Source organism: Cucurbita moschata, unplaced genomic scaffold (genome assembly GCF_002738365.1).
Source record: "Cucurbita moschata cultivar Rifu unplaced genomic scaffold, Cmos_1.0 Cmo_Scf00011, whole genome shotgun sequence".
Taxonomy (NCBI): domain Eukaryota; kingdom Viridiplantae; phylum Streptophyta; class Magnoliopsida; order Cucurbitales; family Cucurbitaceae; genus Cucurbita; species Cucurbita moschata.
Window position 1 is genome coordinate 309815 of NW_019268527.1, and position 16219 is coordinate 326033.

At 35.3% G+C, this 16219-nt stretch overlaps 1 long non-coding RNA gene and 1 other non-coding gene across 2 annotated transcripts; both read left to right on the forward strand.

Annotated features, from left to right (window-relative positions):
• The first annotated feature begins 2812 nt into the window (after window positions 1-2812).
• LOC111449827 lies at window positions 2813-5531 on the forward strand. Its single transcript, XR_002711733.1, has 3 exons — window positions 2813-2997; window positions 4591-4765; window positions 5423-5531. It is a non-coding gene; the product is annotated as an uncharacterized LOC111449827 (long non-coding RNA).
• Window positions 5532-6092: 561 nt separating this feature from the next.
• TRNAS-CGA lies at window positions 6093-6174 on the forward strand. Its single transcript has one exon. It is a non-coding gene; the product is annotated as a tRNA-Ser (tRNA).
• Window positions 6175-16219: the final 10045 nt, after the last annotated feature.

Sequence of the window (16219 nt, forward strand, 5' to 3'; positions counted from 1 at the left end):
GCCCTGCACCGTGTTTCCTTTGCAAGATGTCATGTTTGGCCTCATTCCCCTCACCTAGATGAGATGCCCTGCGCCATGTTATGTTTTGCAGGATGCCATGTTCATGTATGCACCGATCACGCGACCTATATGGTCTATGGTAGATTAAGCAACCTTTATGGTCTATGCCATGTTCATGCATGCATCGATCACATGACCTTTATGGTCTATGCTAGGTTCATGCATGCATCAATCACGTGACCTTTATGGTCTATCATGGGGAGTAATCATATGGCCATCATGGAGCAAGAAGAGAGTAAGTTACTCTAGCCATGAATCAAGAACCTCTTAAGGCCTCCCACAGTACATCATGTTTATGACTTAGACTACGCTGCTTGGAACATATGAAGCCTTGAGCGTAGGTATTAAGACTGTGTCGCTTGGAACGCATGAAACTTCAGACACAGGATGACAAGTTTATGTCTAGTACCGTAAGTCCTAAGGGGAGTGTCTTAGAGAACGAATTAAGAAACATAACAAGAATTTACAACAAGAACAAAAACAAGAACATGAAAAGGAAAAGTGTGGTACCCTAGCATATCAAGGACATGATTAAGAGCCTACAAGTAGGCTGATTACTGAGTCTTGTACTCATTCCTTATTCTCCATTTTTTTAGGAAATAAGGGGCTGGTCGAGGTTGGGAGCGGACTCTAGAGCAGGTGCCATAGACAAACTTCATCTGTCGTCCTTCAACCCTTTTGTGTCGTCCCTTAACTTGTGTTTTAATTGTTGTGTTGTGTCTTAAAATACTTTGTATCATCTTTATTTTGATATAATGTTTGATATGTTTTAAGTTTTGGTTGTTTTATTTTGTTAAAAATTTTACCCGTCTTTTAGAGGCATCGAGTCAGCCCGGTCCTTACAGTTAAGGGGAATGAATCATTCCTTACATAAGGGGTGTCAATATGTCCGAGTCGTTAACGAGACAGATTTCAAAATTTGTTGGGCCATGCCTGCACGGTTCGAATCCTACTGTTGACAAATTTTTAACTTTATGTGAAATCCCACATTGGTTAAATAAGAAACTAATCATTCTATATAACAGGGTGTCAATATTTCTAAGTGGCTAAGGAGATAGAGTCGAAATCTGTTGGGCTATGCCTGCCTGTGTAGGTTTGGATCCTACAATTCTTTATATAAGGGTGTCAATATGGCTATTCTTTATATAAGGGTGTCAATATGTCCCAATGATAAATCTGTTGGGCTATGCATGCACAAGTTTGAATCCTGTTGCTATGTTCCTTATATAAGGAGTGTTAATATGTCCGAGTGGTTAAGGTGATAGACTTGAAATCCATTTATTTATGCCTACACAAGTTTGAATCCTGCTGTTGATGAATTATTTTATCAGGGGCGTCAATATGTCTGAGTGGTTAAAGAGACAAACTCAAAATCTGTTGGGCTATGCTTGCGTAGATTCAAATCCTGCTATTGACGTATTTTTTAGCTTTATTGTGAAAACACACATCGGGTTGAACAAGGAACGATGCAATTTTTAGCTTTAGGCTATGCAATTTTTAGTTTTATTATGAAATCTTACATCCTACATAATACTTATATAAGTAGAAGTGGGATACTGTTGTTGCCACAATTAGTAGTACCTGGGAAAATGAAGTTTGGGGTGTCAATATGTCCGAGTAGTTAAGGAGATAGACTCGAAATCTGTTGGGCTATGCCTACGTAGGTTTGAATCCTACTCTTGACATATTTTTAGCTTTATTGTGAAAACACACATCGGTTGAACAAGGAACCAAAGAACGAATCATTCTTTATATAAGGGTGTAAATGTCCAAATGGGTAAGGAGACAAACTCGAAATTTGGGCAATTTTTTTAGCTTTATTACTAAATCCCACATCCTACATAATACTTATATAAGTGGAAGTGGGATACTGTTGTTGCCACAATCGGTAGTACCTGAGAATTTGAGAAACTGAAGTTTGGGTGTCAATAAGTCCGAGTGGTTAAGGATAAGTATGAGCGGTCAAGGAGATAGACTCGAAATTTGTTGGGCTATGCCTGCATAGGTTGAAATCCTGCTATTGACGTATTTTTAATCTTATTGTGAAAACACCATTGGTTGAACAAGGAACGCATCATTCTTTATATAAGGGTGTCAATATGTCCGAATGGTTTAGGAGACAAACTCGAAATTTGGCTGCAATTTTTAACTTTATTATGAAATCCCACATCCTACATAATGCGAATCATTGTTTATATAAGGATGTCAATATGTTCGAATGGTTTAGGAGACAAACTCGAAATTTGGCTGCAATTTTAAGCTTTATTATGAAATCCCACATCCTACATAATACTTATATAAGTGGAATGGGATACTGTTGTTGCCACAATCAGTAGTACATGAGAATCGGACAAACTAAAGTTTGAGGTGTCAATATGTCCGAGTGGTTAAGGAGTGAATCCTGCTATTGACGCATTTTTAGCTTTATTGTGTTAAAACACACCTTAGTTGAATATGAAACATAAGGGTGTCAATATATCCAAAATGGTTTAGGAGACAAACTTGAAATTTGGCTGCAATTTTTTTTAGCTTTATTATGAAATCCCACATCCTACTTAATAACACTACAACAAAACTGTCTCTTATAACATTTGAATATTGCATTTTTTAAAAAAGGCATTTTCCTATTTATCTTTTATTTGAATTTTTTTATTCTATTGGTTTTCTCTCTTCTTCGTATTCTTTTCTACATTCTTCCATACTTTCTTTTTCTTTTCCCCCTTTCTCCCTTTCATTTTTCTCCGATTCCTTCCTTTCTCTTTTCCATCTGTTTGGTTTCTTCTTTTTCCTTTCTCTTCTCTACTCTCCGACAGAAAGTTTAGACAAGATTGTAAATGATGAAACCCCAATCTATTTGCCGAAGATGATGAGAAAGTTTTGAGTTCACGGTGGTTCAAAAAATTGAAGCCCTAAACTCTTTGCAGAAACCATTTGAAGGTGAGGGCCCCTTGTTATCGAAGGAACCCTGGTTTTTTATTCCCTCCTTCCTTCTTTATTATTTTTGCATTTACGTGATTTTAAAGTTTTGATTTTTCAGATAACACGTTGTGGCCTTTCTTGTTCAAATGTTCTGTCTTCGCTGAACTCCTTTCTTTTGCGTAACTCTAGTTTTTATTCATCTCTTACTCCAACATTTCTCCCTTTTTAATTTAATTTTTAGTTTACATTCCAACTCAACCATCTGGAGGGGTTGACTCTGTACCTAGAGTGTGTGGTTTCTCTTTGATTATTTTTATTTGAGGTTTTGATTCTATTATTGATTATGTTAAAATTATGGTAAATGGTTCTCCCGATTATTTCTCTTCTGTTGTTTTGGGTTTTAATTCTATTATTATTGGCATTGAAATTATGGCAAACTGTGAAAACTGGTAAAGAATTATATTTATTTCAAATTGAAATTTGTTAGAGTGTCTCGTTGTTCTGTTTTTCATCACTTCTTTTTTCATGCTCGGGATAAAAGCAAGACCACCTAATTTCCACTTTGCTACATATATGATGACAATTATTTTAATGCAATCACGAAAAAAGAGGTAGAGATGGCTTAACTCTCTACCCTCAAAGATCGGTGACTTTACACTTAAAATGGCTCTCTCTTCTTTTCGTTCCTCAAACAACATGATCAAATTCTCTAATCTCATCTAGCATACTGGTGCAACGTATTGAAAAACATCTAAGGTACCTTTAGTCATATCAACAACAAGAAGATGATCAAAGTCTGGCCGGGCCTGAGTATTAGATCAGTGACTGGCTGGGGCCTGAGTATTATAATGTACTTCAAATTCATTTTTTTGAGTCCTTAACCAATCACCAATGAAAGTGTGACGCCGTCCTCAAGAATTGAGAATAACGTTATAAATTTACATATAGGCTTATCGTTGTAGCTATTAGTTGTGCATTATTTAATAGTTGTTTTATGCATATATTATACCCAGAAATGAATATGTTGTTTTGCCTTTCAATTGCTTTAGGTTGATACTCAATTCATTTTAAACTTGGTTTAATTTTCTTGGGCAATAGATATGCTTTAATGCTTTTGATCAAGCTATAGACCTCGATGTTTTGGATCATCTTGTTCTAAATTTTATATACTACCTTGTAGATTCAGTTTTACCTATGATATTTCGCTTGTGGTGGTTTGTTTTAGTGGAATCTTTTTAGTCAATTGGGGTATTCTAAGCAATATGATGAGTTTCCTGCAACTGAGTATTAGTGTTCTATGACGATGAATTCATTCAATTTGAGTATTACTGTTCTATGATGATGAATTTAGTTCAAGTCTCAGTGTCAGTTTATGCTGCTTGGACTTAGAATATTAATTCTGTTGAGCTAAATTTTTGTTGGTGTACCTTTTCATCAAAGGTGAAGCCTGGCCCTTAAAATTATAATCTTCCCCTCGATGGATGATGTGGGTTATTCTTTGAACGGAATATGTTGTTCCTTGGGATTTTCTACTTCTTTTTGCTCGGAAAAATGTGGAATGTCATTTTCTTTCAAAGGTATGAGTTCTTATTTGTGTTTCCATGTCTGCAGTTGGTTGAGATTTTACCTTCTTCTCTGGTCCTCTTCATTCTGAAAAAGCTGCCTCCCAAAGTGGAATTACGCAGTACCATCCTATCTGCTGAAAGGGTCGAGAAAGAAAAAGAAAGTCTGGTCAAGGTTTCAACTAGTTGCATACAGAAGGAAGCGAAGAATTGGGAATGAAAAGGTACATGCTTTCTTTCTTAATACGTGGTATACTTTGGGGTACTTTAAATAATTGTGCAGAATCATCTTTGTGTAGATACGAGTTGTTGTTTATTTATCTTTGAGCAATATACTTAAAACTTGGTTTCTTATGTGCTCCCATATTTAACTCCTAGTGACTTATCGATACAAAATTTTATACTTCGATTATGTTTTTGTTTAGCATGGTAGGTGAAATGGTTAACAAGCTATCAATAAAATGTGGCCATTTGTTGCAGTTGTAAGTTTCTATGCCATGTTTGCCATGTTAAACTCTATTTACAAATATTCTCCTTGTGAAATCTCTTCTTAAATCATGGTATTAACAACTTGGCACATTTTTGTGTGGATGTGACTTGTAAAATTAGTTCGTGAGTTTATCACACAACTTTTTGAATTTCCAATATCTGTAAATTGATTAATTTTAGTTGTTTTAGTACTTGAGAATATGGTAGTACGTTTAATTACTTTTTAACGGTTGATCATGATGCATTTTGATGACTCCATATGCTCTTTTGAGTTTACCAAATGCCAATGTAATGGTCATGTGAATATATCTTAGATTTATATCGTTATCTAATTATCTTTGTATTATTGATTTTTACTTAGTTATTCAACTAATAATGTACATTCAATTTAGGTGTGTCTAAAGATGAGGCCATGATAGCGGTCCCCAGATGTTGAAAATCATTGCAAAGTAGTGGAGAATATTTTATCTTGTATCGTTTGAATAACTTTATTTTAGGAAAGGAATGAATACTACTCTTGTGATGGAAATAGATTATGAAATATCAATTATGAATGGAAGTCATGGTATTTAATTTGTTACGAGTATTCACGTGTTTATTTAGTTAAAAAATGAGAATGTAAATTAAATTTTATTAAAAGAAACTATAATAATTATAAATGAATAAATAATTTTAGTAAATACTATATTATACATTATAACTTAATGATAGCATGATATTTTAGCTATATTAAATATATTATAGCTTCAATAAAACGCTATAGCAACGTATATAAGCTATAATTTCATATTTTATTATATCATCTATTATAGCTATAAAAAAAACGCTATAAAAAGTCACTCTATTATAGCATCTATTATAGTTATAAAAAAACGCTATAAAAAGTCTCAAACTTTTAATAACATGGGCTGTCACGACGTACGAAAAACGCTATAAAAAGTCTACGATAGCAGTTTTCGAAAGCTATGTTATCTATTATTTCTTGTAGGGTAAGTGGAAGTGGGATACTGTTGTTGCCACAATCAATAGTACTAGAGAATTTGAGAAACTAAACTTTGGGGTTTCAATATGTCCGAGTGGTTAAGGAGACAGACTCGAAATTTGTTGGGCTATACCTGCGTAGGTTCAAATCCTACTATTGACATATTTTTAGCTTTATTGTGAAAACACACATCGGTTGAACAAGGAACTATTTATATAAGGGTGTCAATATGTTCAAATGGTTAAGGAGACAAACTCGAAATGGCTATGCAATTTTTAGTTTTATTATGAAATCCCACATCCTACATAATACTTATATAAGTGGATGTGGGATACTATTGTTGACACAATCAGTAGTACCAGAGAATCTTAGAAACCAAAGTTTGGGGTGTCAATATGTCCGAGTGGTTAAGGAGAAAGACTTGAAATTTGTTGGGCTATGCCTTCGTAGGTTCGAATTCTGCTATTGATGTATTTTTAGCTTTATTGTGAAAACACACATCTTTTGAACAAGGAACGAATCATTCTTTATATAAGGGTGTCAATATGTTCGAATGGTTAAGGAGACAAACTCGAAATTTTGCTAGCAATTTTTAGCTTTATTATAAAATCCCACATCCTACGTAATACTTATATAAGTGGAATTGGGATACTGTTGTTGCCACAATCACTAGTACTTGAGAATCGAAGAAACCGAAGTTTGGGGTGTCAATATGTCCGAGTGGTTAATGAGACAGACTTGAAATCTGTTGGGCTATGCCTGCGTAAGTTTGAATCCTGCTATTGACGCATTTTTAGCTTTATTGTGAAAACACACATTGGTTGAACATGGAACGAATCATCCTTTATATAAGGGTGTCAATATGTCCGAGTGGTTTAGGAGAAAAACTCGAAATTTGGCAGCAATTTTTTATTGTGGTACTTGAGAATCTGAGAAACTAAAGAATCTGAGAAACTAAAGAATCTGAGAAACTAAAGTTTGTGGTGTTAATATGCTTTATTATGAATGCCACAATCAGTGGTACTTGAGAATTTGAGAAACTAAAGTTTGTGGTGTTAATATGCTTTATTATGAATGCCACAATCATTGATACTTGAGAATCTGAAAAACTAAAGTTTGTGGTGTTAATATGTCCCAATCAGTGGTACTTGAGAATCTGAGAAACTAAAGTTTGTGGTGTTAATATGTCCGAGTGGTTAAGAAGACAGACTCGAGATTTGTTGGGCTATGCCTACGTAGGTTTGAATCCTGCTATTGACTCGAAATTTGTTGGGCTATGCCTGCGTAGGTTTGAATCCTGCTATTGACGTATTTTTAGCTTTATTGTGAAAACACACATCGGTTGAACAAGGAACGAATTTGCTGGCAATTTTTAGCTTTTTTATGAAATCCCACCTCCTACATAATACTTATATAAGTGGAAGTGGGATACTGTTGTTGCCACAATCAGTGGTATTCGATAATCTGAGAAACTAAAGTTTCGGGTGTTAATATGTCCGGGTGGTTAAGGAGACAGACTCAAAATTTGTTGGGCTATACCTGCGTAGGTTTGAATCTTGCTATTAATATATTTTTAGCTTTATTGTGAAAACACACATTGGTTGAACAAGGAACGAATCATTCTTTATATAAGGGTGTCAATATGTCGGAATTGTTAAGGAGACAAACTCAAAATTTGGCTGCAATTTTTTAGCTTTATTTCACTGTTGCCACAATGAGTAGTACCTGAGAATCGAAGAAACTAAAGTTTGGGGTGTCAATATGTTTGAGTGGTTAAGGAGACAAACTCGGAATCTGTTGGGCAGGCTATGCTTGCGTAGGTTCAAATCCTGCTATTGACGCATCTTTAGCTTTATTATGAAATCCCATATCCTACATATTGTTGTTGCCACTATCATACTCGAGAATCTTTAAAATTAAAATTTGGGGTTTCAATATGTTCGAGTGGTTAAGGAGACAGACTCAAAATCTTTTGGATTATCCCTACGTTGGTTCGAATCCTGCTATTGGCGTATTTTTAGCTTTATTGTGAAAACACACATTGGTTGAACAAGGAACGAATCATTGTTTATATAAGGGTGGCAATATGTCTGAATGGTTAAGGAGACAAACTCGAAATTTGGCTATGCAATTTTTAGTTTGAGGTACTGTTGTTACCACAATCAATAGTACCGGGAATCTGAGAAACTGAAGTTTAATGAAGAAATTTGAGAAACTGAAGTTTGATGTAGATTAAGGGTATGTTCGAGTGATTAAGGGTTAATATGTTCGAGTGATTAAGGGTAAGGGATGTTAATATGTCCGAGTGGTTAAGGGGGAACTATGCGTAGGTTCGAATCCTGTCAATATGTTCGAGTGGTTAAGGGTAAGGGGTGTTAATATGTCCGCGAATGGTTAAGGGGGAATGAATCATTCCTTATATAAGGGGTGTTAATATGTCCGAGTGGTTAAGTGGGAACGATGCGTAGGTTCGAATCCTATCAATATGTTCAAGTGGTTAAGGGTAAGGGGTGTTAATATGTCTGCGAATGGTTAAGGGGGAACGAATCATACCTTATATAAGGGGTGTTAATATGCCCGAGTGGTTAAGGAGAAGGTTCGAATCCTGTCAATATGTTCGAGTGGTTAAGGGTAAGGGGTGTTAATATGTCCGCAAATGGTTAAGGGGGAACGAATCATTCCTTATATAAGGGGTGTTAATATGTCCAAGTGGTTAAGGAGACCAGCTTGAAATCTGTTGGGATATGCTTGCACAGGTCCTGTCAATATGTCCGAGTGGTTAAGAGGGAATAAATCATTCTGTATATAAGGGGTGTGAACAAATCACCCCTTATACAAGGGGTGTGTTTGCCACCTTTAAGAAGTGGAAAGAAGATGTATATTTATATTTGGGTAAGGGGTGTCAATATGTTCGATTGGTTAAGGGGGAACGAATCATTCCTTATATAAGGGGTGTCAATATGTCCGAGTGGTTAAGGGGTATTTAGATGTGTTTAGATGTGTTTGCCACTAAGAAGTGGAAAGAAGATGTGTATTTATATTTATTTCCCGAAACAAAAGTCAGATGTGTTTGCCACCTTTAAGGAGTGGAAAGCTGAAGTTGAAAATTAGACTGGCTTGAAGATCGAATGACAATGAAGAAGAATACGAAAAGTCAAAATCTAAAGCATTTTGTGTAGTTGAGGGATCAAATGCCTGAAGAATGACAATGAAGAAAAAAAATACAAAAAGTCAAAATCCAAAGCATTTTGCGTAGCTGAGGGATCAAATGCTTGAAGAATGACAATGAAGAAGAATACGGAAAGTCAAAATCCAAAGCATTTTGTGTAGCTGAGGGATCAAATGCTTGAAGAATGACAATAAAAAAGAATAGGAAAAGTCAAAATCCAAAGTATTTTGTGTAGCTGAGGGAATTAGATTAGTGAGGATAGTTCCCAGGTACAACAAGACAATATGGTGTTGGTGAAAGGATGAACAGAACATTGAATGAGCAGGCAAGGAGTATGAGGATTCGTTCTAGATTGTCAAAGACATTCTAAGTTGATGTTGTAAATACAATAGCCTACTTGATAAATAGAGGGTCGTTAGTACCCTTGTGGTTCAAGTTGCCAAAAGAGGTATGGATAGGAAAAGAGAGTTACAAGCTTGATGCTAAAGAGAGTTACAAGCTTGATGCTAAGGCTATGAAGTGCTACTTCATAGGCTATAATTCCAATATGTTTGGGTATAAGTTTTTGGACGTCAAGAACAAAAAAAAAAAAAAAAATTGAGACACTATAATGTGACTTTTGACAATGTCATGTACAAGGACAAAGACAAGAAAGGTTCTGGGACAACAAAGCAAGTGGGAGTTGAAGTTGAGCTACAGAACAATTCACATAGTGATGTTGTAGTAGATACTCGAGAAACTTCTAAGACTATTGATGAGGTTCTAGAGGTGCAGCAAGTGACACCTAAGCAGGTGTTGAGAGGATCATCCAGAACTATCAAAGTATTAGATAGGTATGTACCTTCATTACACTATATGTTGTTGATTGATGAAGAGAAACCAGAGCCCTTTAGTGATGCCCTACAGTTGGAGGATACAACCAAGTGGGAACAAGCCATGGATGAGTTGGATGTCTAGGCTTCAGAATTGTGTTGCTCCTTCATCTACTGAGGCTTTGTACGTGGCAATAGCTAAAACTAGAAAGAAAATGATATTGACAGACTATGTAAAGAATTAGGCAAGAAGCAGCACGAGAAGATTCTTCATGTAGATAGTCAGAGTGTCATACAGTTGGTGAAAAACCTAGTCTATCAAAGACAAAACACATCAGAAGATGATACCATTTCACTTGCAGATTAGTGGAAGATGGTGATGTGTTTGGAGAAGATAAAGGGTGCAAAGAATCAAGCAAACACGTTGACAAAATGTGTTGATGTTTAAAAAATGAGGTTGTGCGAAGTCTCAATTGGTATAGTGCAGTGAAGATATTGATGGTCGTTTCAGAATGAAATTCTTTGTTGACTGGATCAACCTCCATGTGGGAGAATTATTAGGTTATAGAACCTGCGGCCTATTTATAACTTATCCAATTGTTATACATATTAAAGTTATATATAGAAAATATATAGTAAACGATTATTTATAATAAAAAGTTTGTAAGGATATATATGGTAGATAGTTATATATATAATACATGGTTATGTTTGATAAAATCATATATAATAAATTGAACCATATATATATATCCCTTCCACAGTGCTTTTAAAATGTACTTTCTGTATTATCTCTTACGGTACATAACTGAAGTCATCAATAAATTTTTAGCTAGTATTTCTCATGTGCAACCCTAACAATTACAATAGAAAAACTGGTTGCTTGTGGTGGATTTTTTTTTTTTAGTCACTCAAATATTTCTTTATCTTCCATTTTTTTTTCTTAGTGTGGTAGAAGGTTATCCAATATTCTCTTACTATTAAAATATGTTTTGGAGGATATATTTTAATAACATATCCCTAATCAATTTATATATATATTTTTTTTCTTTATGGGTGGGAGTTGTTAGTAGTATATTTTAGGTTAGGATTTGATTAGTATTTACTAGTTATATATTTTCCCTCATTTTTAAGGTATTAGTTATAGTTTAGATCCTATTTAAACCTTGTAAACATTAATGAAGATTATACTTTCGATCCCACTTCTATTTCTCATCCTTAACACTTACGTTTAAAACACCAATAAAAAGGAATGAACATTTTACTCATGTAGGGTAGCATTAGGATCAACTTTAATTTTATTTAGAATTAAACAAAATTAAAGAGAAAGTTTTAGGCTTTAATCTACTCGCTCCACTCCTCTAATGGATGAATCTCCTCCATAAAGTCTTCCTCGATATGACTAAAACACAAGGTAAGGCTTGTGGGAGCTTATTGAAATAAAATTCCGAAAGTTTCGAAGCCTAAAAAGGGTTGTGACAGTTCTCCACATCAATTAATCTTTCCTCCAACCGGAGCGGCTCGTAGTCAATCACGTGTGTATTGTTTGTTATATACTTGTGCAACATGGAACACATCATGAACTCTTGAGGGGACTGAGGGTAACACTAATCGATATGCTACAAGTTCAATCTACTCTAGTTTCTCTAATAGGCTAATAAGTAAAGGCTTAACATGACATGAATAATGAACTATGCAATGCAACATGAATGTATGAGAAGACGATAGAAATCTACCATAAAATTTTGCGCGATATTGAACATTCAATAACATAACGAAAATTAATGTAAAAACATATACATGTACATGTGTTCAATTTGTTCCTAAGAGAAGGAACGAGACCGAGATACAAAATATGTATATGATATAACAGACAAAAAAAAAAAAATAAATGGAGAAGAGATACGCCTTGGGTCAACACCCTTCTGTGGCTACCTAGCTCTAAAGTACTTCTCGCCCTATCCAACAACATCATACACCTCAAAGAAAAAATTATCGAAAGGACGAGTATATAAATATAACCAGTAAGCAATGTATTTGTAGACTCACATCACATACCTTGCCTGACCACTTTTAATTCCAAAATCCTTCATGAAACTTGTTAGAAAACTCATGTAGAAGATGTACAAATTGGTTTGAGAGAAAATAGTGTATCATAGCCCTCAAATTTAGAAGAAATTCGAGAAGAAAATTAAAAAAAATAATAAGAGCCTTAATCTCTCGAGTCCTAGGAACTCTCATCACTCGATTCTTGTACCAAAATATTGCCCACAACTTCTTATTTGTAGATGAAGCTTGTACTGTCTTTGATCATTCTCGAGTCGTACCAAATTTTAATTCCAAATTTTTGAACTGTCTGTCATAAATATCTACTCATATGACGGTGTTACCTACCTTTATTTTAAATATTAGTTGTTGGATTTAAGGAACCTCGAGTCTTCTTGAACATATTTAAAATTCAGCTCAATCCATCTTATGATATGAGCGTTTTTGTGCAGCTTATCAATTCTAAAATCGAATATGCTCGGAGCATTTTCATAATTATCTTGAACTTCATACCATTTTAGTTTTTTTATTTATTTTATTTATTTTTTATTTTTACATTTTATTCTAAAACTCCAAACTTTTTCTTGAATTTTTTTTTACTTTTTTAGTAATTTTTTCATTCTTCAACATTTTAAAGTTCATCCTCCATTAAAAAAAAAATAAAAATTCAATTCCTTCTCCATGAAATATTAAAAATCCAAAATCCTAGAAGTTCCTTTAACAATTAGAAAAATGATTTTTTTTTTTTATTCTTTATGCTTATTATTATTATTTTTTTCCCAATATCTTTGGATCCTTATGAAAACTTAGTATAGGGTTGAAAACATCTTCTTTGTGTCTTAACTTACTCGGATGTTACAATTACCTTGTCTTCCTCCATCCCTTCTATTCTAACTTATTGGAATCTCATCAATTTAACATCATGTCATGTTTCTCACATAGTGCTTGGTAGCCACAAACCTAGTCATAACTTAAAGTAAATGACACAACGTAAGGCTACGCAAACACAAGAATGAAAGTTCACATTTAATACCAATGTTGATTCATTTAATACCAATGAAAGTTCCATCCCTTGGGGCTCATCTATCATCTCATCATTTAATACCAATGTTGATCTAATCCTGGCCGTTCACAATTAAGGATGAGCTAGCAAGCTCCTAATTGTCTCAACATTATATTCTTCATTTCATATAGGAATAGAATACTATGAGAGCCTAGGGCTTATTGTTTCTCTACCTCTTTCTAGCCCTCATTCATCATAATCTAGCTCCTAGGAAGAAGTATCGTAGAGGTACTTGGTCAAGGGGGCGACATAGAGGTGACTTGGAGAGGCAACATGATAATGAATCAGAGACTTGGAGGAGTTATATGTCGATTACTTGGAGGAGGATTGAAGAAGAGAATGTTAAAGAAATCTCACAAATTTGTGAAATAAATCTCACAAACACTAACGATAGAAAGAAACAAAGAACACTCTATTTATGTAAAAAAAAACCTCTTCTATTACTTCTCTATTTTTTCTTTGCTCTCCACAATAGGAAGAACAATTTATATATAAGCTCTTCTAAAACTAAATATAGTCATGAGAATGTCACTATTTCCTAACCCATAAAATGCCAATATTTCCTATAAACACTCTTCGCCTTTATCTTCAACACCCTGGGTATTCTCGTTTACAACTGACTTTTGAATTTAAATACCACTGAAACTAACTAAAAATAACATTTAACTTTTATTCCATAAAACTCTCCAATAAACTTAAATGCTCCTACCATCTGTTATGCCAGTCATCTTCTTGTATTTGTAGAAATGTACTTTCGGTAGCGGTTTTGTAAAGATATCCGCAACTTGATCATGACTTGCCACATGCAGCAATTCCACACTTCCTTCCTTCACATGATCTCAGATAAAGTGAAAACGAACATTAATGTGTTTGCTTCTTTCAAGGTTCATTGGGTTCTTTGTCAACTCAATTGCTGATTTGTTGTCAACTTGAATCACGGTTGCACCTAGTTGTTTTAGCTCCATTTTGCTCAACAAATTTTTAAGCCATATCGCGGGACACACACACCAAGATGCTGCCACATATTCAGCTTCACACGTCGAGAGTGTCACAATCGGTTGTTTCTTTGAAAGGCAAGTAAATGCTATGTTGCCCATAAAGAATACATAACTCGATGTACTTTTCCGATCGTCTATGTCTCCGCATCAATCACTGTCTAAATAACCAACCACTTGTAATCTTTTGTTTTCAAGTAGAATAACCCAAGTGACATTGTTCCTTGGATGTACCGTAGGACTCGGTTCAATGTCTTCCAATGTGAATAAATCGGCTCCTCCATGAACTGACTTATAATGCTGACACTTAATGAAAGATCTGGCCTTGTGCATGTAAGATAGCGAAGGCTTCCTACCAAACTCTAGTACCTATTTGCATCTACTCGTTCTCCTTCACGTACTTTGAGAGTTTTGCACTTGGTTTCATTGGTATTGATACCGGGTTGCAATTTTTCATCTTGTACCTCTTCAAAATCTCCTTTGCGTATATCTCCTGTGATATAAAAATACCCGTCTCTCCTTGTTTAACCTCCAAACCAAGGAAGAACTTCAACATGCCCAAATCTTTCATCTCAAATTCTCGTGTCATTGTGCTTTTAAACTCTTCTATCATCCCATCATTGTTACTTGAAAAAATGAGGTCGTTGATATAAAGAGCAACAAGTATCACATTACCTCCACTCTTCTTTGTGTAAAGTGCATGCTCGTGGGGACATTGCTTGTACCCATTCTCCTTGAAATATGTATCGATACGAGTATTTTATGCTCGCGGTGTTTGCTTCAACCCGTAAAGCATCTTCTTCATATTTAGTACCTTCTTCTCTTCTCCAATTTCTATGTACCCGGGTGATTGTTTGAGGTAGACTTCTTCTTCAAGCACACCATTTAAGAATGCCGACTTGACATCCATTTGAATTGAGCCGTTTGGAAAATGAGCAATCACATTGTCTCCATTCTTGCAACGGGAGCAAACACTTCGTCATAGTCGATTTTCGCCTTTTACTTGTATCCCTTCGCAACAAGTCACGCCTTGTACTGCTCTATCTTGCCTTGAGAATTCATCTTTTTCTTACACCCACATCACACCAATGGGATGACTTCCTTTCTGTAATTCTGTTAACTCTCATGTATTGTTGCGATGAATCGTTTTAATCTTCTCATCCATGGCAGTTTGCCACTTCTTGTCTCGCATCGCCTCTTCAAAGCTAATATTTTCAGCATCTACCAAAAGACATACAAGGTGTACCACATTTGTTGAATCATACAAGTCTCGCAAACTTCACATTTTGGACTGTCGTGGTTCATCTTTATAATCGGAAATTTCTGAGTTTGTTGGTATACTTGTTGGTGCAACGATTGATGGTTCTCCAACTTCGATATTAACTTCCGTCGAATTGTTCCAGTCTCATTCGCTTACTTCATTTACTCGCACATCACAACTCACCATCACCATCTTGCTTATCGGGTCAAGTAGTTTGTATCCTTTTGTCTTCTTATCATACCCAATAAAAATATATCTTTTGCTTTTGTCTTCGAACTTCGTTCTTCGTTGATCCGGTGCGTGAGCATAAGCCACACTACCAAACACTTTGAGATGAGAAATTGTAGGCTTTTGTCCGCTCCAAGCCTCTTGTGGTGTTTGATCATCTAACTTCACATGTGGACATGGATTTTACACATAGGTGGCGCATTGCACAGCTTCTACCCAAAATTCCTTTGGCATCCTTTTGCTCTTAAGCATTGACCGAACCATGTTGAGAATGGTCCAGTCTTTTCTTTCGACCACACCATTTTGTTGAGGGGTGTAGAGTGCGCTTAGAAATTGCCTTATGCCTTGCTCCTCGCAAGGCTCCATGAAAGTCGTCGAAGTGTACTCATCACCTCTATCGGACCATACAACTTTGATGTGTCTACCAGTTGCCTTCTCCACCATCACTTTAAACTTTTTGAACACCTCGAATGTCTCGAATTTTTCTTTCAAAAAGTAAACCCGAGTTTTTTGTGAGTGATTATCGATAAAGGAAATGAAATACCCTTTACCGCTGAAAGACTCGGGGATAATTGGTCAACTTGAGAGGTTGTTTAGTCCAAAATTCAGCCTTCTTTTGAATTGAGGTTCTCA